General features: G+C 38.3%; 1 protein-coding gene across 1 annotated transcript in view; it reads left to right on the top strand.

The window, feature by feature from the left end:
• Positions 1-228: 228 nt before the first annotated feature.
• MAP3K2 (mitogen-activated protein kinase kinase kinase 2) overlaps positions 229-25,491 on the top strand; it is a 94,418-nt gene continuing 69,155 nt past the window's right edge. Inside the window, exon 1 of the mRNA XM_047082656.1 lies at positions 229-326. The gene's annotated coding sequence lies outside the window, so the exon portion shown is untranslated. The remainder of the gene's footprint in view (positions 327-25,491) is intronic.

Below are 25,491 nucleotides of genomic sequence, written 5' to 3'. Positions count from 1 at the left end.
CCCGGCCCACGGCTTCCTCCTTTCCAGCCCAGCTTCGCGCGGGCCTCGGGGCCGCGGCGGCGAGAAGTACCTAAGGGCGCCGAGAGGCCCCGGCCGGCCGCGACGTTCCACGCGCCCGCCAACCCGCCCGGCGCGGGCTCCATGTGAAGGAGAGACTCGGCCCGCACCACACTCCTCGCGCGCCCCTCCGGCCCCCGGGGGCCCGCGGCCTCCCCCGACCGGGGGGGGGCGCGGTGACAGGCCGCGCGGGGGCGGAGGGGCGGGCTCGGAGGCAGCGGCGGCCCCTCCTCGGGCCTGCGGCTCCCTACGTCCCCGCGGAGCGGCCGGTATGTGCCTGTGTATGTGTGGGGCGGGGGCCGCGGGAAGGGGGCCGCAGCCCGCCTGTGAGCAGCTCCCCGGGCGGGGGGTTTCGCTGGGTGGTGGTCCCGCTCCAATTGGGCAGATCTCGGGGTCCCTGTATCCTGTCCTGGATCCCAGATCTGAGCGAAGTAGACTGCTGAGCTGGGTAGCTGTCAGACATGTACTCTGCAGGGATTTTAGAAGCAAGAGTGCATCTGGTCCCTTGGGAGAATCAGATATGTGCAGTAAGCGAAAAAGTGCTTGCCTTTGCACTGTCACATTGTGATTCTCTTTTGATTGGGGTTGATTCTTCCTTCTCGCTTTAGCTAGCACTAACTGCGCCGGGCAGTTGTCTTGCATTGTCTGACTTGGTCTTCTCAGCACAATGAGGTTGGTAGTGTCTCCCCATTTTACAGATAAAAGAATTGAGTCTCAGGGAGCTGGGGAATTTGCCCAAGGTCATGCAACTGGTAATCTGGGAAGCCTTATTCCACTATGATGTCTTTTCCGTAGGAGTGTATTTTTGTGTCTTGAAAAAAAAAATATGTGAGGAAAATGAGAAGAGCTGGAGAGTTTCTTCCTGGGAGTAATGTAGTTTACTTGCCCCTAACGTAGGCTGTTCGATGTGTTTTGCTGCAACCTAGCCAAATCATTGCTTTTAAATAATTACTTTTAAAAAGGCGCTGGGCACCTTCCCCTTTTTTTGCAGTAGGATTGAACAGAAAACAAATTTCACTCTTCTTAAGAGGAAATATAGTGAAGACTATTTGATACATATTAGAAGATGATAATTAAAAAAGAAAATTGGTAACACTGCATGTTTCTTGAAAAGTTACAATGTTACTTGTGCAGTTTGTTCTTGACAAATACGGGGAACTCGCACTTGGGTTATTAGCTTGAGATTTCCTTATTGCAAAACTTGTTGCTGAATTATGTGGCAATGGCTGAACATACTTAGTAATTGGTGCAGTCTTATGCAATATTTCTGAGTTGAGTGTCAAAATTCAGTGTGTAGAATATCATAGAAACTTGTAATGGTGTGATTTTTTTCCCCCTTTCCTTTGTATGTGGTGACTGATCAATGTTTATAAACTAAAAATTCTCATTTTAGCATTGGCCTGTATTATTTCTTTGATTATGGTTGGTGAATAAGAAAAGAGCCTTTACGTTTCTCTTTACAGAGCAAATATTGATAAATTCCTTTGAGTAGTTGAAGCTTCACGCACAGTTGCGAACGTTTGAGAAATGTACTGATGCCTAATTACAGTACTCTGTAATTTTATCCAGTGTATTTTCAGTTTGAAAAAATTTGTAGTTGAATGATTTTGTATTGTCTGTAGAGAAAAAGTTAAATTATAGAGTTGACAGTGGTTGGTTCATAGATTGAATTGTTATTTGGTTAAAATATAAACTATGTTGCGTCCTGTTGAATTATGTTGAGTGTGAGATCATTATAGAATCGTTATCTAGCTGTGATATTCATGTGTCTCTTTTGAAAGACTAGTTGTTAAAGGCTTATTTTTAAAAATTGGATTACATTATGTACTCAATCTTTTAAGCAGTGGTTTAGGTGAATCTTTCATTTTTAGTTCACCTTACTGCTACCAAAGCGGTAAACTGTTTAATAGTTGCTGTATTAAACTGCAGTCATGTTTGATTCTTGACAGTTGCCACAGCTTTGATTTCAGGTTGATCTTTTCTCCCCTTCTAGAATTGGAGTTCACCGGGCTCCTCAACACACTCCCCCAACTTTTTATTATGAAAGTTTCAAGCATATGAGAAATTGCTAATCGTGAACATCCATACCATGACCCTTTAGATTCAATATTTGTTGACATCTTGCTGTATTTGCTTTATCTGTAAATATGTGTGTATTATTTTTGGCTCAGCCATTTGAAACTAAGCTGTAAACATTATGGCACTTTCCCCCTAAATATGTCAGCATACATTTCCAAAGATGGACATTTCCTTACGTAGCCAAAATACTATTACTGTCACTTTTTTTAGTTCATATTTTCTAATCAATAATTAGTTGATAGTTTCTTATTGGTAGTTCCTTAATGTAATCTAACATCATCCATACTTAAATCTATTTATACTGACTGGTCTTTTATGGTGTTTTACACCTAGCCACACCAAACCAAGATCCTATCAAGGTTTATTCACTGCATTTGGTTGTTAAGTCTCTTTGAGCTCTTCGAATCTAGAACAGTCTCACCTCTCCCTTTTAAAATGAGGTTGCTTTTTAAAAAGAGATCAAGCCAGTTGTCTTATAAAATGAGTCACATTTTCTTTGTCTGATTTCCCCCCCCTCTTATGGTGTCATTTAGTGTATTCAGTTTCCCTGTATTAGTTAACTGTAAGCTAGGTTTAAAGGCTTGATTAGTTTAAAATTAAATATTTTGGACAAGAATAACCCCTCAGTGATCCCGTGTACTGCATATTGCTTCCCATCAGGTCATATGTTGTCAGGTCCCATCATTTGTGATGCTGAGTTTGATCACTTGGTTATGGGGGTGAAGGTAAGGTCTATCTATTTTCCCCACTGCAGTTAGCAGTCTGTGTTTTAGCTTTTCTTAGCCAATATTTGTTGCACAGAAGTAAGCAGAAATATAATAAAGGAAGAATGGATTTATTAAAAAACATTTTGAGGGGTGCCTGGATGGCTCAGTCGGGCATCTGACTTTGGCTCAGGTCATGGTCTCATGGTTTGTGAGTTCGAGCCCCGCGTCAGGCTCTGGGCTGACAGCTCACAGCCTCGAGTCTGCTTTGGATTCTGTGTCTCCTCTCTCTCTCTATCCCTCCCCTGCTCTTGCTCTGTCTTTCTCTCTGTCTCTCTCAAAAATAGAACATTGAAAAATATTTAAAAAAACATTTTGAGAAAACTGTCTATTTTTATGGTGTAATGCAAGGAGCACTGGATTAAGTGTCAGAAGATCTAAATTCTAGTCCTAATACTACCACTATGTGAAGTTCAAGAATTATAATAGAATTATGTTTTTTTTTAAACTTCACTCAGTGTTCTCATTTCATAATGATCAAGTTAGTAAACATTTGTGAATTTCTGTTTTTTTAATTGAAGTATAATTGACATAGTATCCTATTAGTTTTAGGTGTATACCATAGTTATTTGATATTTTTATACATTACAGAATGATCCCCACAATAAGTCTAGTTACCATCTGTCGCCTTACAAAGTTATATTATTGGCTGTACTCTCTATGCTGTATATTACATTTCTATGACTTACTTTATGAATACTGTAATTTCTGATCATAAGGAGTGTTGGTTACATTTAGAGGGGAACCTCATTTTAATTAAGCCAGGTAGAAATAAATCAAGTATATGTAATATGAAATTGAATTTATTTCCCAACTAATTGACATTTAGTGGGTTATTGGTTTATTTATTTTTAGGTTATTGTTTTAAAGAAGGTTTCATAATAGGATTTACTTAAGTAACACATTTTCTCATTAAAAATACGATTTAATTCATTAAACAGTTTATGTGAAGTTTTTCCACACGTGGGATGAACTATATATGGAAATAAAGAATCCTTTCCCTTATTCTCAAGGTGTTGTGTGAGGTATATCTCTGTATCTAGACACACATATACTTTTATAAGAAATGTGGCTGGGGGCGCCTGGGTGGCTGGGTTTAGTGTCCGACTTCAGCTCAGGTCATGGTCTCACAGTTTGTGGGTTTGAGCCCCACATGGGGCTTTGTGCTGACCACCCAGAGCCTGCTTCGGATTCTGTTTTCCTCTCTCTCTCTCTGCCCCTGCCCCGCTCTCTCGCAAAAACAAATAAACATTTAAAAAAAAAAAAAAAGAAAGAAAGAAATGTGGCTGTATAATTTTGTGGTTTTTTTGCTTTGTATATCTCTGGGATTTATTGGGAACATTTGTTGACTGCATTTTTTTAAGGTGGTTAATCATGTATTTGCTTTGTAACATATCTTGTTGTCTTTATAGTTACTTAACCCTTAGATTATTGCTTACTTTTGTTTGTTTGTTTGTTTGTTTGTTACACTTTGTCTTCCCAACTAACAGGTAGAATCTTTGGGAGCCCTTCCTCTAACTAGCACATTGCCTTTCTTATAAGTGCTCAAGAGTGTTTTGAGATTCATAGTACCGTAAATTTTATAAGCACTATGTGGTTTATAAACTTCAGGAGTTTTTTCTAAAGGTAATTTTTCCCATTTGTGCAGTTAGTAATTTGTGTGGACTTTAGTAATTAATAATGACAAAGTAAAATAATTGTTTAAGATATGATTTTATCGGTATTCTTTGGATAATTCCCAGATTAGGTCCCCTCATCACTACTTCAGAATGCTTCTCAAGCCCACTGCACCTGCCTCTCTCTACCATCATACTCACCACATTGCTCTAGAATTATGTCTGTGTCCTCCACTGGGAAGTTAGCTCTTCAAGAACAGAGGCAGTGTTGTGTTGATTTTGGGGCACCCAGCACCATGCCTGGAGCCAAATATTTATTGAAAGAGAATTGACAGAAGGGACCTCCTTTTTCAGTGTCCTAAGATTCTTAAAAGGTGGTGCCTACCAAATCGCTGATCATTTACAGAATGTTTCTTCTTTATTTATTGGTTGAGTTTTCTTTGTTCTCTTTTGTGGTATTGTTTATTTAGCAAACGTAAGCTATTTCTATATTCTATGCACTGATTTAGGTGCTACTTTAAAGATACTTATTCCCTATTAACAACCTAAGGAAGTAGTTATTATTATGCCCATATTACAGATTAGGAAATTGAACCACAGAGACAATAAGTAACTGCCCATATTCACACTTTTTGTGCGTGGTGGAGCTGGAACTTTAATGCAGGTAGTCTGACTTCACAATCTGTGCTCTTAAGAATCGCACCATGCTGCCTCTCTGCTTTATCAGGGCAACCAGAAAATTGGAATTGCTTTACCAGAGTACTATTGGTACCATTCATGGAGACCCAACTGTGTATCAGGATGGGGAAGGCACTTCAGAAGGCCTTGAAGAGGAGGTAGTACTTGAACTAAGTTAACAAAATAGGTAAGCTTTACAGGTAAACTGATTGTGATTATAATATATTGAAAAAATTAAATATAGAAAAGATAAGGAAGCAAAAATTAGTAATCAGTTAAGAGTATATATTTGGGAGTCAGACCTGAATGGGAGTCCCAGCTGTGCTGTTCATCCTATCTATGCTTCACTTATCTGTAAAATAGCGAGAATAGTATGTAACTCATTGGTTTGTCATTAGGTTTAATGAAATAATATGTTTAGTACAGTGCTTCGCATATAAAAAGTGTTCAGTAAACATTGTCAGGTATTGTAAAAATTTCCCATAGTTCACTTAGGTTATGCCTATTTTGATGTTATAGAAGCCCTTCTATTTAATGTGATTAAGATTGGTGGTGGTCAGTTTAATTAAAAAAAAATTAATATAAGGGGAATTAAGTGACACATTATTACTTTAATTTTTTTTTTTTTTTGAACACAGAGATGTAAACTAGTCTGAGTTAAAGTGATCCATCTGGAGTTGTATGGTTATTTCTCCGAGTCTTACAGCTTGTTCACCTATGCCCACTTTAACAACACTTTGTTTTTTTTAAAACTAGCCTTTGAGTCTTTCTAAACACTCAACTTCATTCTCATAGAAACAGTTTTCACATTCACAATTTCTTTGGGTTATATCATATTTAAACTGTATAACGAGCACGTAAACACATTTGATTCTTGGTAAATTGATGGGTGCAGAAATGTACTGGTTTGGTAAAAGATAAATTTAACATTGCATGTTCAACATTTTATCCGAAGGCTTTATTTATTTATTTATTTATTTTCAGAGGGAGCAAGCCAGGGAGGGTCAGAGAGAGAGAAATCCCAAGCAGGTTCCGCACTGTCAGCGTAGAGCCCGACATGGAGGCTCGAACTCACATTGTGAGATCATGACCTGAGCTGAAACCAAGAGTTGGATGTTTGAGCCACCCAGGCGCCCCTTATCAAAAGGTTTTATAGGGAGAGTGGAGTGTTGGTTAATTTGCCAAGTTGGTTTGTTAAGGAGGTTAGATAAGAGAAATTATTGATACCTTGCCTTCTGAGTTTATGGATGTAGGTATTATGTAGATATTTAAACAAATAGCGAATGTAGATTGAAAGCTAAGAGTCATAATATCTCAATTTTATTTCAGTTCATTCTTTTTTTTTTAATCTATCCTTTGGTTTTTCTTTGTATTATGGTTCTTTGGCAATGTGTATAGTTTTTAGATTTCCATTCTCCATCTTACATATTTGTCATCATCTTTTAATGTTTTCATCTCTGTTATTTTACTTTGTGTTCCAGGAGAGCTGCTTGTGTTTGATCTCCATAGCCACATTGGCGGTTCTGCTCTTTTGCCCTCTACTGTGTTTTAAAAAAAATATTTTTCATCTCATGAATATTTTAATTCTGCAGTTGACTTCCTATTATCTTGGTAATCCTTGATCTTTCCCATTTCTTTTTTTCCTCTTATCCTTGTTTTGCACTTCAGCCAGATCTCTCCTTTAGTTTTCTGTTTTTGTTTCATAAAGGTATATCTTCTGGCATTGAGGATATCACACATTAATTATATCTTGGGAGGAAGAAGTAATATTTGAGTGTTTGTTACATGTCAGAAGCTTTACATACATTACTTTTACGTGACTGTGGTAGACCATAGTATCCTGGTTTTGAGCTAGGAAATTGAGGCCCTGAGGTATTAAGAGGATTGTTGATAGTCACATAGTATAGATGGGGATTTTAAATGGCTCTTTTAGAGCAAGAGTTCCTTAGCCTTCTCTCTGCCTCCACATTGTTTACATGAAGCCTTCTCCTTGGAAATGTGTGCGCTGGAATCTTCTGGGGGTAGGGCCAACATGATTTTTGAAAAGTGCCCACAAATATAGATATTATTCTTACCTCTCATTCTTCGTAATTGTAGAGAATTAAATCAGAGAGTTCTGATAAATATTTGGGGAAACCTGAATGATTTCTGTGTTTGAAGTAAATACACTTTTCAGTGGAATGAGAATAACCTGGCCTATTTTAAGTAAATGGTATGGGAAGTATGTTAATTTTTCTGATATTTAGGAGAAGTGATAGGAGTGATTTTAATGTACTTGGTCAGAGAAGGGATAAAATTTCTTGAAATGATGGGGCGCCTGGGTGGCTCAGTTGGTTGAGTGTCCAACTTCGGCTCAGGTCATGATCTTGCAGTCTGAGTTCGAGCCCCGCGTCGGGCTCTGTGCTGACAGCTCAGAGCCTGGAGCCTGTTTCTGTCTCCCTTTTCTCTGCCCCTCCCCCGCTCATGCTCTGTCTCTCTCTCTCTCTCTCTCTCTCTCTCTCTCTGTCAAAAATAAACATAAAAAAAAAATTAAAAAACAATTCTTGAATTGAGTAGAATGAACACGAGGAATTTTTAGTGTGATTTTTAAAATTAAATTTTAGGGGCGCCTGGGTGGCTCAGTCGGTTGAGTGTCCAACTTCGGCTCAGGTCACGATCTCATGGTTCGTGAGTTCGAGCCCCGCGTCGGGCTCTGGGCTGATGGCTCAGAGCCTGGAGCCTGCTTCCGATTCTGTGTCTCCCTCTCTCTGCCCCTCCCCCATTCATGCTCTGTCTCTCTCTGTCTCAAAAATAAACATTAAAAAAAAAATTAAAAAAAAATAAAATTAAATTTTAGACTATCATCCTGAATAGGCTATGAACAAAAAGTCTCCAACTCAGGGCCTTAAAACAACAAAGATTTAGTTTTTGCTCATGCTATGTGTTCATTGAGGGTCAGTTGACGTGCTTCTGCTCAACGTTGTCATTCTTACTTTGAATCCCACTTTGGGACCTCCCTTGGGAGCAGTCATTATCTGGAACATTACTGGCTGCCATAGGTAAAAGAAAAAAAACACTCTAGGTTTTTCTTTTGTATTGTGCTTTCTGGGAAGGAAAATTTTTTTCTTTACCCTTCTTGGTTATTTGGTAGATTGACTTAAGATTGATAAACAGGAGAAAAACAAATTTAATTATATATGTACAGAAGCCCCATAAGGATGGGAGACCCACAGGCAGACTGGCAATTGAGGCTTATATGCCATCCTGAGCAGAGAAAGGGTAGGTTTTTGGGACTTCAAAGGGAGGGGAGGAAGACAGTTTATGGGAAGATGGGAAGAACAAATGTTTGGTAAACATGTTTGCCATGTTTTGTGGAGAAGGTGGGACACTGAGGAATTTGATCTCCAGGCCCTGTCAGCTTCCCCCACCCAGTTTACCATGCTTGCCCCATATTCTTTGTAGTTATTTTTGGTGATAGTTCAGATAGACCAGAACTATCTAAATTCTTTTTTTTTTCCTCTATGTTTATATTTGAGGGAGAGAGGCGAGCAGGGGAGGAGCAGAGAGAGAGGGAGACACAGAATCTGAAGCAGGCTCCAGGCTCTGAGCTGTCAGCACAGAGCCCGATCGATGCAGGGCTTGAACTCTGGAGCCTTGAGATCATGACTTGAGCTGAAGTCTGATGCTTAAGTGCGATTGAGCCACCCAGGCACCCTCCCCCTCACCCCAATCTAAATTCTTTAGGCTGTTAAAGGGGAGGTAAAAAGCTCTTCCTGAGTCTTTTGGACCTTGATTGACTTCAGTTCAAAGTAATCTATAAGCCAAAGTTGCATATTTGAAGGAGGCTCATTCTGAACCTCTTCACACTCAATACTTTTGACACTTCTGATCACCAAATATGTATGTGTGGGAGGCATTTCCATACCTTAAACAATTTTGTAATAGCAGCCAGGCATAAGGTCATATCCCACAGGTTAAGAGCTCCGTTGCAGGGGACTGTCCACCCTTCAGGCTCAGTGGCATGGTAGGTAGTTGCCTGTGCTTCAGACCAATTGGCTGTAAATCAGAGGTTCCCATTCTTTGGGAATCTTTAGGTTCAGTTAATTTGCTAGAGCAACTCCCAGAATTCTGGAAAACACTTTACTTACTAGATTACTGGTTTGTTATAACAGGACATAACCCAGGAACAGGCAGGTGGAAGAGATACATAGGGCAAGGTTTGGGGAAAGGAAGTGGCTGTGGAGTTTCCATGCTCTCTCCCAGTGTACCACTCTTCCAGCACCTCCAGGTGTCTGCCACCCCAGAAGCTCCCCAGGACCCATCTTCTTGGGTTTTAAATGGAGGTTTCTTACCTAGGCATGACTGATTAAATAATTGGCCATTGGTGGTTGAGCTTAATCTCTAGCCCTTCTCCCCTCCCTAAAAGCCTTGGGAAGGAGCTCAAAGTTCCAACCCTCTAATCACATGGTTCCGGTGGCAACCAGCTTCCCTCATCAGTGCTTTTCAAAAGTCATCCATTAACGTAAACTGAGGTGTGGCTTAAAGAGATTCCTTATGAATAACAAAAGACACCTACTTGTCCTAGCTACACCTGTGATGAGCATATCATAAAGTGTAAACTTGTTGAATCACTATATTGTACACCTGAAACCAAGGTAACATTCTGTGTCAACTATACTTCAATTAAAAAAAGAAAAAAGACACCTGGTTTTTCTGAGCTCTTTGCCAGAAATGAGGACAAAGACCAGATATGTGTTTACTGTAAATCATACTCTCACACCAGGATAGAATGAAAATAGAATGTGTGAAAGTACACTCAGACTTTTAAAGCTTTTACCTGGAAGAAATATTCACCACTTCTATCCATGTGTATTGGCCGGAGGAAGTCTCATGGCTGTAACTAAATTGAACAGGGTGGGGAAGTTCAGTATTTCCAAATACCAGAAGAAGAACATCAAGTATTTGTGAACAGCCCTACGACCAAAGCAATGCTGTGGAAAGCTGTTTGAAAATTATTATTTAAAAAAAATTTTTTTTTAATGTTTATTTATTATTGAGAGACACAGAGAGAGCATGAGCTTGGGAGGGACAGAGAGGAGGAGACACAGAATCCGAAGCAGGTCCCAGGCACCAAGCTGTTAGCACAGAGCCCGACGTGGGGCTTGAACTCACAAGCCGCGAGATCATGGCCTAAGCCCAAGTTGGACACTTAACCGACTGAGCCACCCAGGCAACCCGAAAATTATTTTTGAAAATTAATAGGAGCCAATGAGAAAAATGTGAATCGATACTTTATAAGCCACTGGGAACAGATCTATAGCCTAAAGAAGTCAGTTTGTAATTGTTTTTGTGCTATTACTATCTCTAAATGTTTTCAAGTCATATTTTAGATTTGACATAAAAGTGCTTATTTCTCATTATTTGATGAGTTTGTGATTATTCTAATTAGTTTTGACTTGCTACATTCTAATGGTATTTGTGGAGTTTTAAGACAAAATGTTTTTGTTTTTTGTTTTAATACAGTAAGGTAATGAGATTAATGTCCCTGATTTAATTTAAGGAGAGATTGTCATGATTTATGTGATGGCTTTAATGTATTTTAAATCAGTTTAGGCATTTAAACATAGCCTGTTGATTCCTTTTAAAATTACTAATATTGTGCAATATGACCAGTATGTCAAACTATATATAAAATTTCTGAGTTGCTTAGACACTATAAGGAAACAAAAGATGTAGAAGTAGCTCTGCCTTACTGTTGATAAAAATCTACTTTGAGAGATGGTATATTAACCATCTAGTCTGTAAATAGTAGATGACCGCATTCTAACGACTTTACCCCCAAACCACCATGTCTCTGCTTATATAAACTTGTGATTTGGGAAAGAGTAGATTAGTGATGTGGTCTGAGATCATGTAATCCATGTTATTAATCAGCATTGCAGTTAATGTCTCGTAGCCATGAACTGTTGCATACTTCCTTACTGTTGAGAGTTTTACTTAGGGATGTGCCAGGGGGATTTCTTGCCTAGAGTTTTCCTCAAGAGAGTACCACAAACTGTATTCCATTCTGTTTGTTTAATATTGATGGTAGGTAGGAAAGCCTGAGTTCAGTCTTAAATCTGACATTAATTAGAAATAGACTGTGACAGAGGGACTTCAACATTTCTGAATTTGAAAAAGTTGCCCCAGGTGATTTCTTAAGGACTAGCCTGTCTAGTCTGTGATTCTGTGAGACCCACAACATAACAGAATATAGTAAAGACTCAAAAGAAATGGAAGTTTTCTTGCTTGGGGGGTTGAGATGACAGTAGTCCAGGGAATATTTGTTATAGGGCAGCATTTGGAAGATAAATAGCTGTGTTTAAGTGTGACTAATTTGTTAGAATGACATCTCTTAAAGGTATTTCATAACCAGATACCTTGCATTGTGCTTGACATGTAGGCTTTCAGTAAAATGCTTGTTGAAAGAGTGAATGAGTAACTTCAGAATAATGTGATAGAAACCAGAATCATCTGTGATAAAATCCAGTAAACATTGAGCCCTAGAAAATAACAGAACTGAATTATTCTCATGTTATGAATGAGGAACCAAGACTAGTGGAATGTGTTTTTGGAAATACTTTCGCCAAAAAGAGAGGGAAGATCTTTTTGGAAAAAGGTGAAAGGTATTGGAAAAATTGTACATGCACTCTTTTATGTCCACTAGAAAATTTTAAATAATTTAGGGATATGCTTGGATAAACCCAAAATGATTACATAAAAAAATGAAGCTTCTGGGGCACCTGGGTAGCTCAGTGGGTTAAGCGTCCAACTCTTGATTTCAGTGTGGGTCATAATCTCGCAGTCATGAGATCGAGTCCCGCATTAGACTCCATATTGAGCATGGTGCCTGCTTGAGATTCTCTCTCTCCTCCTGTCTCTCTCCCCTTCCCCCAGTCACTCTACCTCCACCCCCTCAAAATAAATAAACTTAAAAAAAATGAAGCTACCCTATTTCGCAGTGGACAAACCACACATCAGCAAATATTTTTCTTCTCAGAATCCTTCTATATCTTTGTTTTTTGTTCTTCCATCTTCACATGTCAAAACAGAACATGGAAGTGCCCGAAGTGTTCTTAGCTTACTTTGTTCTTAGTTAATAAATTAATATTGACATGCTAATCTGATGCCCGCTCTAGTGCTTTCTGTCACTTAAATCTTCCTTTTTTGGAAATGGGAGGATCAAGCAGGGACATACTGTTTCTTTAGAATAAGGGACACTTCAGCCTGTTTGGAAGCAAGGATAGGCTGTGCAGAACTATAAAAGAAGGCTTGAATGGAGGCTATGAAAGGACCAAGTGGCCTAGATTTGGTTTTGCAGGAAGATCTCAGAAGGAAGGTTTGCAGAGATTTATTGGTCATTAGATTGGGAGGAGGCTTGAGTAGTTACATTAGTTAGGGTTCAATTAGGGAAGGAGAAGTGCTGTGATATTATGGGATAAGGAATTTATGTAAGGTGTAAGAGCTTCTACAGTTGTGGGAGAAACTCAGAAATCAGTCTGTAAGGGGGAATTGGCAGATCAAAGTCAGTAATCAGCCTTCCTGAAACAGTGGTACTTTGGGCCGAAGTTTGTAGATAAATCTGAGGAGTCTGGTATGCCCAGCTGCTGGAGTAGAATCACACAGTAGAGCTGGTAGAAGGTCTATGGAAAGCTGTTGCCTCTGCATAGCCTCTCCTGTGGTTTCTAGTCAAGCGTTTGGTGGTAGCCCTGAGGTTGCTGTTTTGTCAGCAAGGTGCAATCAGGAAAAGGCTGTATGCACAAGGGGAGAGCAGAGACATGGAATTTGCTGGCAACTGCACCTGTCTATCTAACCCTGATCTTCGGAGTAATTTCCTCCTTTGGCTAACTCTAACCTGGAACCATATGGGAAGAGGATTCTGGGAAATGTAGTTTAAACTCAATCAAGTTGACATAGTACAGACTGGCACAGTAGGTGAGCGTGGGGTGGGTGGGGAACTACAGATGTGATTGTGATGAGAATGGTATTTTATAGATCTAGGTTCATTCTGTGAGAGAGCATGTCTCTAAATTCAAGGCTTTTCCCACCTCTCTGAGATGGGGAGATAATATCTTCCATATGGGAGTGTTCTGAAGATTAAATAAAATGTTTGTAAAGCATTTAGCAGAGTATAAGCACAGTGCAAGCTGTTATAAATAGTAGCTTTATTAATAGTAGTAATTAGTAGTAATGAGAAAGGAAGAGTACATATTTTGAAAGGGGAGGAGAGAAGTGTACGGAAGAGAGATGGATAATGAGGGGAACAAAGTAGAAGGCATGGTTCCTAATATGTGAGAATGCTGTGGTCTACCTGCAGGGAACACACGTAAACATAGAATGGGAAGCTAGTGTAGGAGGTAATATCGTTTAAGAAAGGTGATTCTTTGTCATTGTGAGTGGAGAGACAGTATGTGCTGTCATTCTAGTGTAATTAAGGTTAAGTGGTAGTGTATGTGAAATGCCTTAGCACGCTGGCAGTGCACAGTGGATAGTTATTTTCTACTTCTGTCAGTTACCCTCATGACCAGGTGAGGGGAATAGGGAAGGCTTAAGCCAAGTCCTTTTTTTTTTAATTAAAAAAATTTTTTTTTAATTTTACATTTATTTATTTTTGAGAAACAGAGTGAGACAAAGCGTGAGCGAGGGAGGGACAGAGAGAGAAGGAGACACAGAATCTGAAGCAGGCTCCAGGCTCTAAGCAAGCGGTCAGCACAGAGCCTGATGTGGGGCTCGAACCCACAAACTGTGAGATCATGACCTGAGCTGAACAAAGTCAGACGCTGAACAGACTGAGCTACCCAGATGCCCCTAAGCCAAGTCCTTAAAAGGTGGTTTGGTCAAGCAGCAAAAAGAGAGGAAGCGTTTCAGACATAGAGAAGAAATAAAAGGTAGGCATCAGCAAGACACGTAGCACTTGATTAGTACAGCTCAGTACCTATTGATTCCTCCTCTTTGCTTTTGGTTATCTATTTGTAATTTCTAGAGATTGTCTGTGTTTGCTTCTGCTTGGGTCACTTGCCTACCTCTGGGCCATCAGTATGGCGAGGGATGTGGAACCACACTGTGCTAGTTTGGTGATAATTAGGTAATCAAGTGGGTGGTTGGAGGTGGGGATGGTCAAAGGGACATATTTCCAGAAGAAGGCCACTATGGGTGAATAACTTTAATCACTCCCTTTGTTATAGTTGTTCAGTTTTGTAATTCTACCTTGTTCTTTTCAGTTCCTTGAATTAGGCATTTTTTTTTAACATTTATTTAAAACGTTTTTTAATTTAAAAGCTGAAGTCAGATGCTTAGCCAACTGAACCACCCAGGTGCCCCTCAAATTAAGCATTTTAATCTTGTTTCATACAATTAATATTTGTTTAGGTTTATCATGTTTGCCAGGTTTTTGCTAACATTTGTTCTCCTGGAATCACTTTCCTTTTTCTTTTTTTTTTTTTTTTTTGAGAGCAGGAGTGTGCAAGTAAGCGAGGGGCAGAGGGGTAGTGAGAGAGAGTGAATCCCACAAGGGGTGGGGGGAGGGCAGAGAGAGAGAGAGGAGGAGAGAGAGAGAGAAGGAGGGAGGGAGGACTTGAACTCAGGAACCATGAGATCATGACCTGAGTTGAGGTCAGAGGGGCCACGCAAGCGCTCCTCACTTTCTTTTTTCTTGAAGTATATCCTTTAGAAGTTTCTCAATTAAGGGTCTTTGGTGATAAATTACAATTTTTATTTGTTGGAAATCTTTAGCTCTTGTTTTTTTTTTTTTTTTAAGTTTATTTATTTATTTTGAGAGAGAGAGAGAGAGAGCATGAACAAGAGAGGGGCAGAAAGAGGGAGAGACAGAGAATCCCAAGCAGGCTTCTCACTGTCTATGCAGAGCCAGCTTCAGTCTCTAACTCATAAACCGTGAGACCATGGCCCAAGCTGAAATCAAGAGTTGGACGTTTAACTGACTGAGCTACCCTGGTGTCTCATTGTTTTTTTTGTTTTTGTTTTTTTAAGTTTATTTATTTGTTTATTTGAAAGAGAGAGGAGTGCCTGTGTGGCTCAGTTGGTTAAGCGTCTGCCTTCGGCTCAGGTCATGATCTCATGGTTCTTGAGTTTAAGCCCTGCATTGGGCTCTCTGCTGTCCATGCAGAGCCCACTTCAGATCCTCTGTCACCCTCTCTCTCTGTTCCTCCCCCACTTGTGTGCATGCATTCTCTCTCTCTCTCTCTCTCAATAAATAAACAAATAACTTTGAAAGAGAGAGAGAGTGTGCAACATGCCAGAGAGGGGCAGAGAGAGGAGAGAGAAAATTCCAAGCAGGCTCCATGCTGTCAGCGCGGAACCTAATGCAGGACTCGAACTGACGAGCCCTGAGATCATACCTAAGCTGAAATCAAGGGTTGACACTTAACTGACTGAACTATCCAGGCACCCCTAGCTTTTGTTCTTGAATGATATTTTAGTTGCAAGTGAAAATCTACATTGGCAGTATTTTTCCCTCAGCATTTCAAAGATATTATTCCATTCAGTTTTCTGCCATATAATCAGATATAAAGGGCTATGTGGATGTTTTATAAATGATGATGTATTTTATTGTGCCGTTAGTATATAATTAAGCTTTTGAATGGAAATATTCATATTGGTTTTTATTTTAATTTTAAAATTCAGTGAATATTTATTGAAAACCTTAGGAATGTCAGAGGGAATGAGTAAAATAGGCCTTTAAAAAATCTAATACATTTTAGTTGTTCACATGCACAATATTTCTAAAATGTTTAATTACCTTTTCTGCATTAGCACTGAAGATAAACAGATAAACTGGTCATTCTTTTTTTTTAAGTTTATTTATTCTGATAGAGCGAGTGGGGGAGGGGCAGAGAGCGAGGGAGAGAAGAGTCACAAGCAGGCTCTGCGCTACCAGGACAGAGCCCCATGCAGGGCTAGAACTCCCAAACCATGAGGTCATGACCTGAGCCAAAGTCAAGAGTTAGTTGGATGCTTAACCGACTGAGCCATCCAGGCTCCCCAGCTGGTCATTATTTCTATAATTATAAAACTTCATTCTGGTGAAAGGGAGAGAGACACATTAGGGTGACTGTATAATTTATTACCCAGAGTGGGCTACTTTGGAGAGTGGAAGGAGACTGTCTTAATAATTATCCTGGGTCAACAAAAATAAACTGGTACTGTGCTTCGTAAACTGGGACATATGGTTACCCTTCCTATGTGCATATGAGTATATTACAGTAAAATATGTACAAAATACCATGGGCACATTATAAGTAATATAAAATTGACTATAAAAGTATAAGTAGTATATGTAAATATCCAAATACTGAAGCTATATTTAATTAGCAATAGCAGTAATACTTTGATTTACTAGGAATGAAACATACCTAGATGTCAGCTTAACCTAATGAAAATATGTCAAAAACCACATTTGGCAAAAAAGCTTAAGAAATCTACAAATTGGATACTCAGAAATAGGGAAAATTGTGTGCAAAGTGCTCGTAGTGGCAATTTAGTTAACTGGAGTAGGTTTTCTGAATAAGTTGTTCTGATATGGATGTTAAGAGTAAGAATTCCTAAAGAGGAGGGAGAGATGAGCATTCAAAGGACAGGCAGAAGTCAAGGACCAGGAGGTGGGATCTGTTAAGTCCTTTGGGAAAGGCAGGTGGGTTGGATTGACTAAACAGATGTGTGCTGTGTAATGTTGTGGTTGTAAGGAGACTCAGATTTGAGATTGCTTTATTTTAAGGTATTTGTTAATGGACTTGCCAGGTACAATTGGGTGCTGTGGGATATGTGAGTATGGGCGTCGAAGTGGCCTAGTCGGTTAAGTGTCGGACTTTGGCTCACGTCATGATCTCATGGTTTGTGAGTTCAGGTTCCACATCTGGCTCTGTGCTGACAGCGTGGAGCCTGCTTGGGATTCTCTCCCTTTCTCCCTGTCCCTCTCCCACTCCCATTCTTTCTCTCTCTCTCTCTCTCTCTCAAAAAAAAACAAATAAACATTAAAAAAAAAAGATATGTAAGTAATATTTCTTGTCCTCAAGGAGCTTACAATAATGAAGACACAGCCAGGTGCCCATATACAACCTTTTTACAAAGCATGAAATGAAAGGGTTTATGGGAATTGGTTTGATGAAAACGGCTAGCCTTGGGGTTTTATGTTGGAGTTTGAGATTCTGACAATGTATACTGACTTCAGAATTCTGACGGAGGAGTACTGTGTTTGATATTATTTGGGAGTTTTGATTTATGTGATAAGCAACAGAAAGTGTTCAGCGCCTACCAGCAGAATGAGTATATTCAATATAATCCTGTTTTGACCATAAACGTGGTCATGATTTTATTATACCAGTATTAAAGTATAAGTATTTGCCTTTCTATGCTTTGGAAAGACTTTAGAATTTTAAAAGACATTATTAGTATTATATAATTTGGTATTTCATCATTTAAAAAGTTCAGGTGACTAGTGAAGGGAGCATACACAATAGGCAGGTGTTACATGTTGATGGAACAGATAAACCAATGAGAGTATAATGTAGACTGTAAGAGTGGGTGCTGAACAGGATTGTCTGGGCTCCGATGCTGAACTTAGTAAATGTTAGTTGCTATTTTTTGAGTATTCACTAAGCTCTAGTATTCTAATAAGTGCTTTACAAATACTTGATTCAAACGTTATAATAATCATACGAAGTGGGTACTGTACCCATTTTACATTATAAGGAAATGGGCACCGAGAGCCATTATTATTATTATTATCAGTGAACCATTGACTAATGTTTTTGGCAAACCAATTACAATCTTTTATTTCTAGTGGCTGATAGAAATACCAGGGAATGATAACCAGGGTGCAAATATCGTATCTACATCAGCCTACAGTGATTTGAGAGTTTTTGAAAAGCTTAGATTCGTTAGAGTATTGATTTAGGAGCTACCCTCTTCTTCAGGATAATCTAATTCAGGAAAAAGTTAAGATTCATACACATTTAAAATAGATTTCCTAGTATTCTCAGTATGGTTTAAGAATAAGAAAAAAAAACCCTTAAGTATATCAAATTAATTTTAACAAACATTTGTATAATTATTATTGTATGCCAGGCTCCTTCTAAGCACTTTATAAACATTAACTTGTTTAATTCCCATGGCAATCCAGTGATGGTATTACATCTAATACACCAATAAAAATCTTTGTATTACAGATAAGGAAACTAAGACAAAGAGAGATTGCGTCATTTGCCTAACATCACACAACTAGTGAGTGGCGGATGTGGATTTCAAACCCAGGCAGTTTGGCTGCACAGTTTGAGTGTTAGCCACTGTGCTTGCTGTTTTTCTGTTTGTTGTTGTTGTTGTTGTTGTTGTTGTTTAGTTTCAAGTTTTTATAAATAACATAAAGTGTAATATTAGTTTCAGGAGTAGAATTTAATGATTCATCACTTACATACAACACCCAGTGCTCGCACAAGTGCCTACCTTGATATCCACCAAACATTTAACCCATCCCCTGACCCGCCCTCCTTCTGGCATCTTTGTTTGTTCTCTATATTTAAGAGTCTGTTTCATGGTTTGTCTCCTTTTTCCCCCCTATGTTCATCTGTTTTGTTTCTTAAATTCCACATAAGTGTGAAATCATATGGTGTGTGTTTCTCTCTGACTGACTTCACTCAGCATAGTACTTTCTAGCTTCATCCATGTCGTTCCAAATGGCAAAATTTCATTCTTTTTTATGGCTGAGTAATACTCCATTTGTGTGTTTTGTGTGTGTGTGTGTGTGTGTATGTGTATGTGTGTATACGTTACCTTAATTCATTCGTCAGTTGCTGGACATTTGGACTCTTTCCATAATTTGGCTATTGCTGATAATATTGCTATAAACATTGGGGTGCATGTATCCTTTTGAATCAGTATTTTTGTATCCTTTGGATAAATACCTAGTAGTGCAATTGCTGGACTCTAGAGTAGTTCTATTCTTTTTTTTTTTTTAATTTTTTTTTTTAACGTTTATTTATTTTTGAGACAGAGAGAGACAGAGCATGAACGGGGGAGGGTCAGAGAGAGAGGGAGACACAGAATCGGAAGCAGGCTCCAGGCTCCAAGCTGTCAGCACAGAGCCCAACGCCCGGCTTGAACTCGTGAATCACAAGATCGTGACCTGAGCCGAAGTCGGACACTTAACCTACTGAGCCACCCAGGTGCCCCTAGAGTAGTTCTGTTCTTAACTTCCATACTGTTCATACTGTTTTCCACCCTGGAAATGCAGTTTGCATTCCCACTAACAGTGTAAGAGGGTTCCGCTTTCTTCACATCCTCGCCAGCATCTTTTGTTTTTTGTGTTGTTAATTTTAGCCATTCTGACAGGTGTGAGGGTGATATCTCATTGTAGTTTTGATTTGTATTTCCCTGATGTTGAGCATCTTTTCATGTGTCTATTAGCCATCTATATGTCTTCTTTGGAAAAATGTCTTTTCATGTGTTCTGCCCATTTTTAAACTGGATTATTTGTTTTTTGGGTATTGTGTTTGGTAAGTTCTTTATAGATTTTGGATGCTAACCCTTTATCAGATATGTCATTTGCAGATATCTTGTCCCATTCTGAAGGTGGCCTTTCAGTTTTGTTGATTGTTTTCTTTGCTGTGCAGAAGCTTTTTATCTTGATGATGTCCCAACAGTTCATTTTTGCTTTTGTTCCTCTTATTTCCAGAGATGTATCTAGTAAGAAGTTGCTATGGACAACGTCAAAGAGGTTATTGCCTGTGTTCTCTAGGATTTTGATGGTTTCCTGCCTCACATTTAGGTCTTTAGTCCATTTTGATTTTATTTTTGTGTATGGTGTAAGAACCATTTCATTCTTTTGCATTGGTTCGATTTCATTCTTTTACACTGTTGCTGTCCAGTTTTCAAAATACCATTTGTTGAAGAGACTGTCTTTTTTTCCATTGGGTATTCTTTCCTGCTATGTTGAAGATTAGTTGACCATATAGTTGTGGGTCCACTTTTGGGTTTTCTATTCTATTCCATTGATCTATGCTGGTTTTTTTGTTTGTTTGTTTGTTTGCTTCCAAATGTTTGTTTAGTTTTGAGAGAGAGAGAGCAAGCAGGGAGGGACAGAGAGAGAGGGAGACAGAGGATCCGAAGTGGGCTCTGCGCTGAGAGTAGGAGCCCAGTGCAGGGTTGAACCCACAAACTGTGAGATCATGACCTGAGCCAAAGTTGGACACTCAAATGACTGAGCCCCCTGATCTATGCTGTTTTTATTTTTGTAGGGAGCATAACCTACTGAGAGATAAAATGTGAGTGAGTGTGAAGTAATGTTACAGATGATAAATACATTCGGTTTCTGTATAATACTTTAAAAGAAAAATCAGAATTTACTAATTTCATAAAAATGGGTGCTCTGTATTTAGAATGGTCAGATTTTGAATTCAGATCCCTCTATGACTCTAAAACATTCTATGATCATATTCTGCTTCCCAAGGAAATGTGAAAACTCAAATTTGGTTTGCCAAATAAAGCATATATTCTTTTGAAATATCAGTCAAGAAATGATAAAACATTTTAACTAAAAAATCTTTTAGGACTTAATAGGAGGAAGGCAGCAAATCCTAAATAATGATGATTATCGTGTCAACAGGGACCACTTGATGGACATTAGACTTTGTCTTCTAAGTATGTGCAGGCCTGTTTACAAATGATTACTACTTTATATGAGGTGTGATCATTCAACCAATTTGAAATAACTATGAGTTGTGACTAATAAGTTATTAAGAATTAACCAAATTTATTGCATCTAGGTAAACATTTAATCATTCTGGGAGGCTGTGTATTGTCTTTATTTGTATTATTACTTAAAATGTTTTGGGAACACTTTTAAAATTCTCTTTAAATTTGAATTTTGTATGGTTTTGAGTAGATAATATGATACAAAGCTCAAAAAGTATGAAAAGATACACAATGAAAGTCTTCTCCAGCCATCCAGTTCTTCTTAACCAGAGGTGACTGATATTATTAGAGAAAATTCTTCTTTGAAATCAGCTTCAGAATTTTTGAATACTTGCAATTAGGATATATCTGAGCAACAATGCCAAATTTTATTTTTTAGAATCTGAGTTCATTTACAGTCTGGCAAATTAAAGGGGCTACCAGCTGAGTAATATTTTTGAACATCAAAGGAGGGGTGTCTGTAAGGTAGTGAGATTTGTGGTGTGACATAAATTGGCTTAGTCATGGTCATAGTCACAGTGCTTGTAGTGTTATGGAATAAAATTTTTGTAGCTTGACTGAAATATTGACATAAACTCACATTTAAAAATGGAATTCGGTAAATTTGGACATATGTATATACCTGTGAAATTGTTGCTCTTATTAAGATTATGAAGATTAAGATCCATCACCCCCAAAAGTTTCTTCATGCCTTTTTGTAATCCAATCACTATCTTGCTTCTATCCATTGTCCCTAGATAACCAGTGATCTGATTTTTGTCACTTGTTGATAGACATTTGAAGTTCCAATTTCAGGCTATTATACATAAAGCTGCTGCGAACGTTTGTATACAAGTATTTACGTAGACAGTGCATTCATTTTTCTTGAGTAAATACAATTTCTTGAGTGGAATGGGTGGGACTAAAGTCTGTAGTTTGTATTAGCGTTCACTCTGTGTTGATTATTATGTGGGTCTTGACAAGTGTACCTACCGTTATACAATATCATGTCACAGTGTGAACAGTTTCACTGCCCTGAAAATCTCCTGTGGTCCACCTATTTATCCCTCCCTCCTTCCTTCCTGAAACTGTGGCTGCCACTGACCTTTTTACTGTCTCTGTAGTTTTGCCTTTTTCAGAATGTCATATTCTTGAAATCAGTCACCCTCATTGGCTTCTTTCACTTAGCAATAATGCGTTTGAGGTTCCTCCATGTCTTTTTGTGGTTTGATAGTTCTTTTCTTTTCTTTCACTTTTTCTTTTTCTTTTTAAAATCACTAAATGATATTCCATTGTTTGGAGATGCCACAGTTTGTTTATCCATGTACCTATTGAGGGACATCTTGGTTGCTTCCAGGTTTTGGCAATTATGAATCAAGTTGCTGTAAATGTCCATGTGCAGGTTTTTGTGTGAACATAATTTTCAGCTCCTTTGGGTAAACACCAAGAAGCATGATTGCTCGATAGTATGGTAAGAGTATGTTTACTTTTGTAAGAAACTGCCGGACTGTTTCCAAAGTGATTTTACCATTTGATGTTCTCAACAGCAGTGTTGTGAGCATTTTAGTTGCACAGCATCTTTGCCAACACCTCACATGGCCAGTTTTAGGAATCTCATTGTGGTTTTGATTTGTATTTCCATAATGACTAATGATTTGGAGCATCTTTCATGTGTTTATTTGCCATATTTCTGTCTTTTTTGGTGAAATGTTATGTCCTAACCTCCAGTTGTTTCTGCATTTGGTTGTTTGTGTTTCTTTAATGGGTTGTAAGAGTATTTTACGTATTCTAGATACAAATCTTGTTGGATATGTTTTGCACATATATTCTCTTAGTCTGTGTCTTGCATTTTCATTTTCTTCATGTCTTTTGAAGATCAGGGGTTTCTAATTTTGATTAAGTTTAGTGCATTTTTTCCTTTAAAATTTGTACTGGGGATACCTGGGTGGCTGAGTTGGTTAAGTGTCTGACTCTTGATTTTGGTTGAGGTCATGATCTCATGATTTGTCAGTTTGAGTCTCATGTCTGCACTGTCAGTGCAGAGCCTGCTTGGGATTCTCTGTTTCCCTCTCTCTCTCTGCCCCTCCCCTGCTCGTGCTCCCCCTCTCTTTCTCTTTCCCTCTTTCTTTCTCAAAAATAAGTTAGAAAACTTTAAAATTGTCCTGTTGCTCTTCAAAAGTTACTATTAAGAAAATGAAATCTTTGCCAAACTCAAGGTCACAAAGTTTTTTTTTCTAATAGTTTTGTACTTTTAGCTCTTATATTTCAGATATATGATCCATTCTGAGTTAATTTTTGTATATGAGATAAGGGCCGAGATATCCTATTTGTTCTGCCACCATTTATGGAGATTTTTCTTTGCGTGTAGCATCTTGTCATTGGCCTGTAATTCACATATACAGTACACCCGTTAGTAATATTTACAGAGCTGTGCAACCAGCATTGCAATGAATTTTAGAACATTTTCTTCACAACAAAAAGATACTCTGTACCCTTTCACCATTTTCCCCAGTCTTCCCTTCTTCTCAGCCCTCAGCAACCACTGGTTTACTTTGTGACTCTATAGATTTGCCTATTCTGGGCATTTCATCATAAGTGAAGTCATACAATTTGTGTTTTTTTGTGATTGGTTTCTTTCACTCAGCATAATGTTTTCAAGATTCATCCATGTTGTCTGATGTATCAGTACTCCATTTCTTCTTATGGCTGTATAATACTGCATTTTGTGGATATACTATATTTGTTTACTCATCAGTGATAGGCATTTGGGATGGAACATTTCTGTACACATTTTTGTATGGACATATGTTTTCAGTTCTCTTGGGTAGTAGAATTGCTGGGCTCTATGTTTAACCTCTCAAGCAACTGTCAGTCTGTTTTCCAAAGTGTTTGCACCTATTTAGCAATTCTTCCAGAAGTGTGTGAAGGTTCCAGTTTTCTCACATCCTTGTCGACACTTGTATTGATTTTTATTATAACCATCCTAGGGTATGTGAAGTGGCATCTCATTGCATTTTTGATTTGCACCTCCTCAATACTTAGTGATGTTGAGCATGTTCTCACATATTTATTGTTCATATCTGTATCTTCTTTAAAGAAATACCTATTCAGATCCTTTGCACATTAAAAACATGGGTTGTCTTTTTATTAATGAATTATAAGTGTTCTTTATATATTTTAAATACAAGTTATTTACTAGGTGCTTTGCAAAAATTTTTTTAAGTGCTTTGTAAAATTTTTGCCTATTCTTTGGATTTTGTTTTTACTTTATTTTATGTTTTTAATTTTTAAAAAGTTTATTTTGAGAGAGAAAGTGTATGCAAACAGGGGAGAGGAGCAGGGAGGGGAGAGAGAGAATTCTAAGAGAGAATCCCAAGCGGGCTCTATGCTGTCAGCTCAGAGCCTGACACTGGGCTTGATCCCACAAACGGTGAGATCATGACTGAGCTGAAATCAAAGAGTAGGAGGTTTAGCCGACTGAGCCACCCAGTGGCTTTTTACTTTACTTTACAAAAAACTGTTTATTTTTACTTTACAAAAAATTGTTTATTTTAGATGTTTCAGAGGAGAGTTACAAGTTTCCTAATTTATGTTTTCAGTAAGAGAAGTTTATTTCGAATGTTAGGCCAGTTTGGGGACACCTTTCTCTCTCTCTCTCTCTCTCTCTCTCTCTCTCTCTCTCTGTCTCTCTCTCTGTCTCTCTTTCTCTCTGTTTCTCTCTCAAATAAGTAAACTTTTAAAAGAAGAGCAAGCTTTAAAAAATAATGTTATACCAGTTTTAATCAAATGCATTAACTCTATGGTAAAAGTTTAAGTTTTATTAATAGGTTAGATAAGCATTTTCAAAATATGTCTGTAGGAGATGGTATAGCATTGTAATAAAGGATAAGGATGTATTGTGGGGTTTGATTTCAATTTCCCCACTGATAGCTGCAGGACCCCAGGCACATATCTTAACTTTTATACATTGCTGTTTTCTTTTCCTTGTTTTTTATATTATTTTTAATTGAGATATAATGGACATATACCATTATATTAGTTTCAGATATACAACTTAATTTAATGATTTGATATTTGTAAATATTGTGAAATGATCACCAGAAAATCTAGTTAACATCCATAAACACACAGTTACACATATTTTTTTCTTGTGATGCACACTTAAAAAAAATGTTTATTTAGAGAGAGAGAGAAAGAGAGAGAGAGAGAGAAATTGTGAGTGCGAGCAGAGAGAAGGAGAGAGAGAATTCTAAGCAGGCTCTGCACTGACAGTGGGGCTTGATCTCACCAACCATGAATCATGACCTAAGTCAAAGTCAAGAGTTGGACACTTAAGTGACTGAGCTGCCTAGGCACCCCTTGTGATGAGCACTTTTAAGATCCATTCTCAACAACTTCCTAATATACAATACAGTATTATTAATTGTGGTCACCATGCGATATATTACATCCCCAAGACTTATTTGGGGATGGGATCCCCAATAAGTGGGTAATTCCCCACTGGAATTTTATACTTTTTGACCATTTTTACCCATTTCACTTACCCTTCAACTTCCAGCCTCTGGCATCTACTGATTTGTTTTCTGTATTTATGAGTT

The sequence above is a fragment of the Lynx rufus genome, unplaced genomic scaffold (genome assembly GCF_022079265.1).
Source record: "Lynx rufus isolate CCGP_SWC_20201006 ecotype Redwood Valley unplaced genomic scaffold, mLynRuf1.p SCAF_2, whole genome shotgun sequence".
NCBI classification, from domain to species: Eukaryota; Metazoa; Chordata; class Mammalia; order Carnivora; family Felidae; genus Lynx; species Lynx rufus.
Note: the sequence above shows the minus strand (reverse complement) of the source record. Positions and strands in the feature narration are given on the sequence as shown.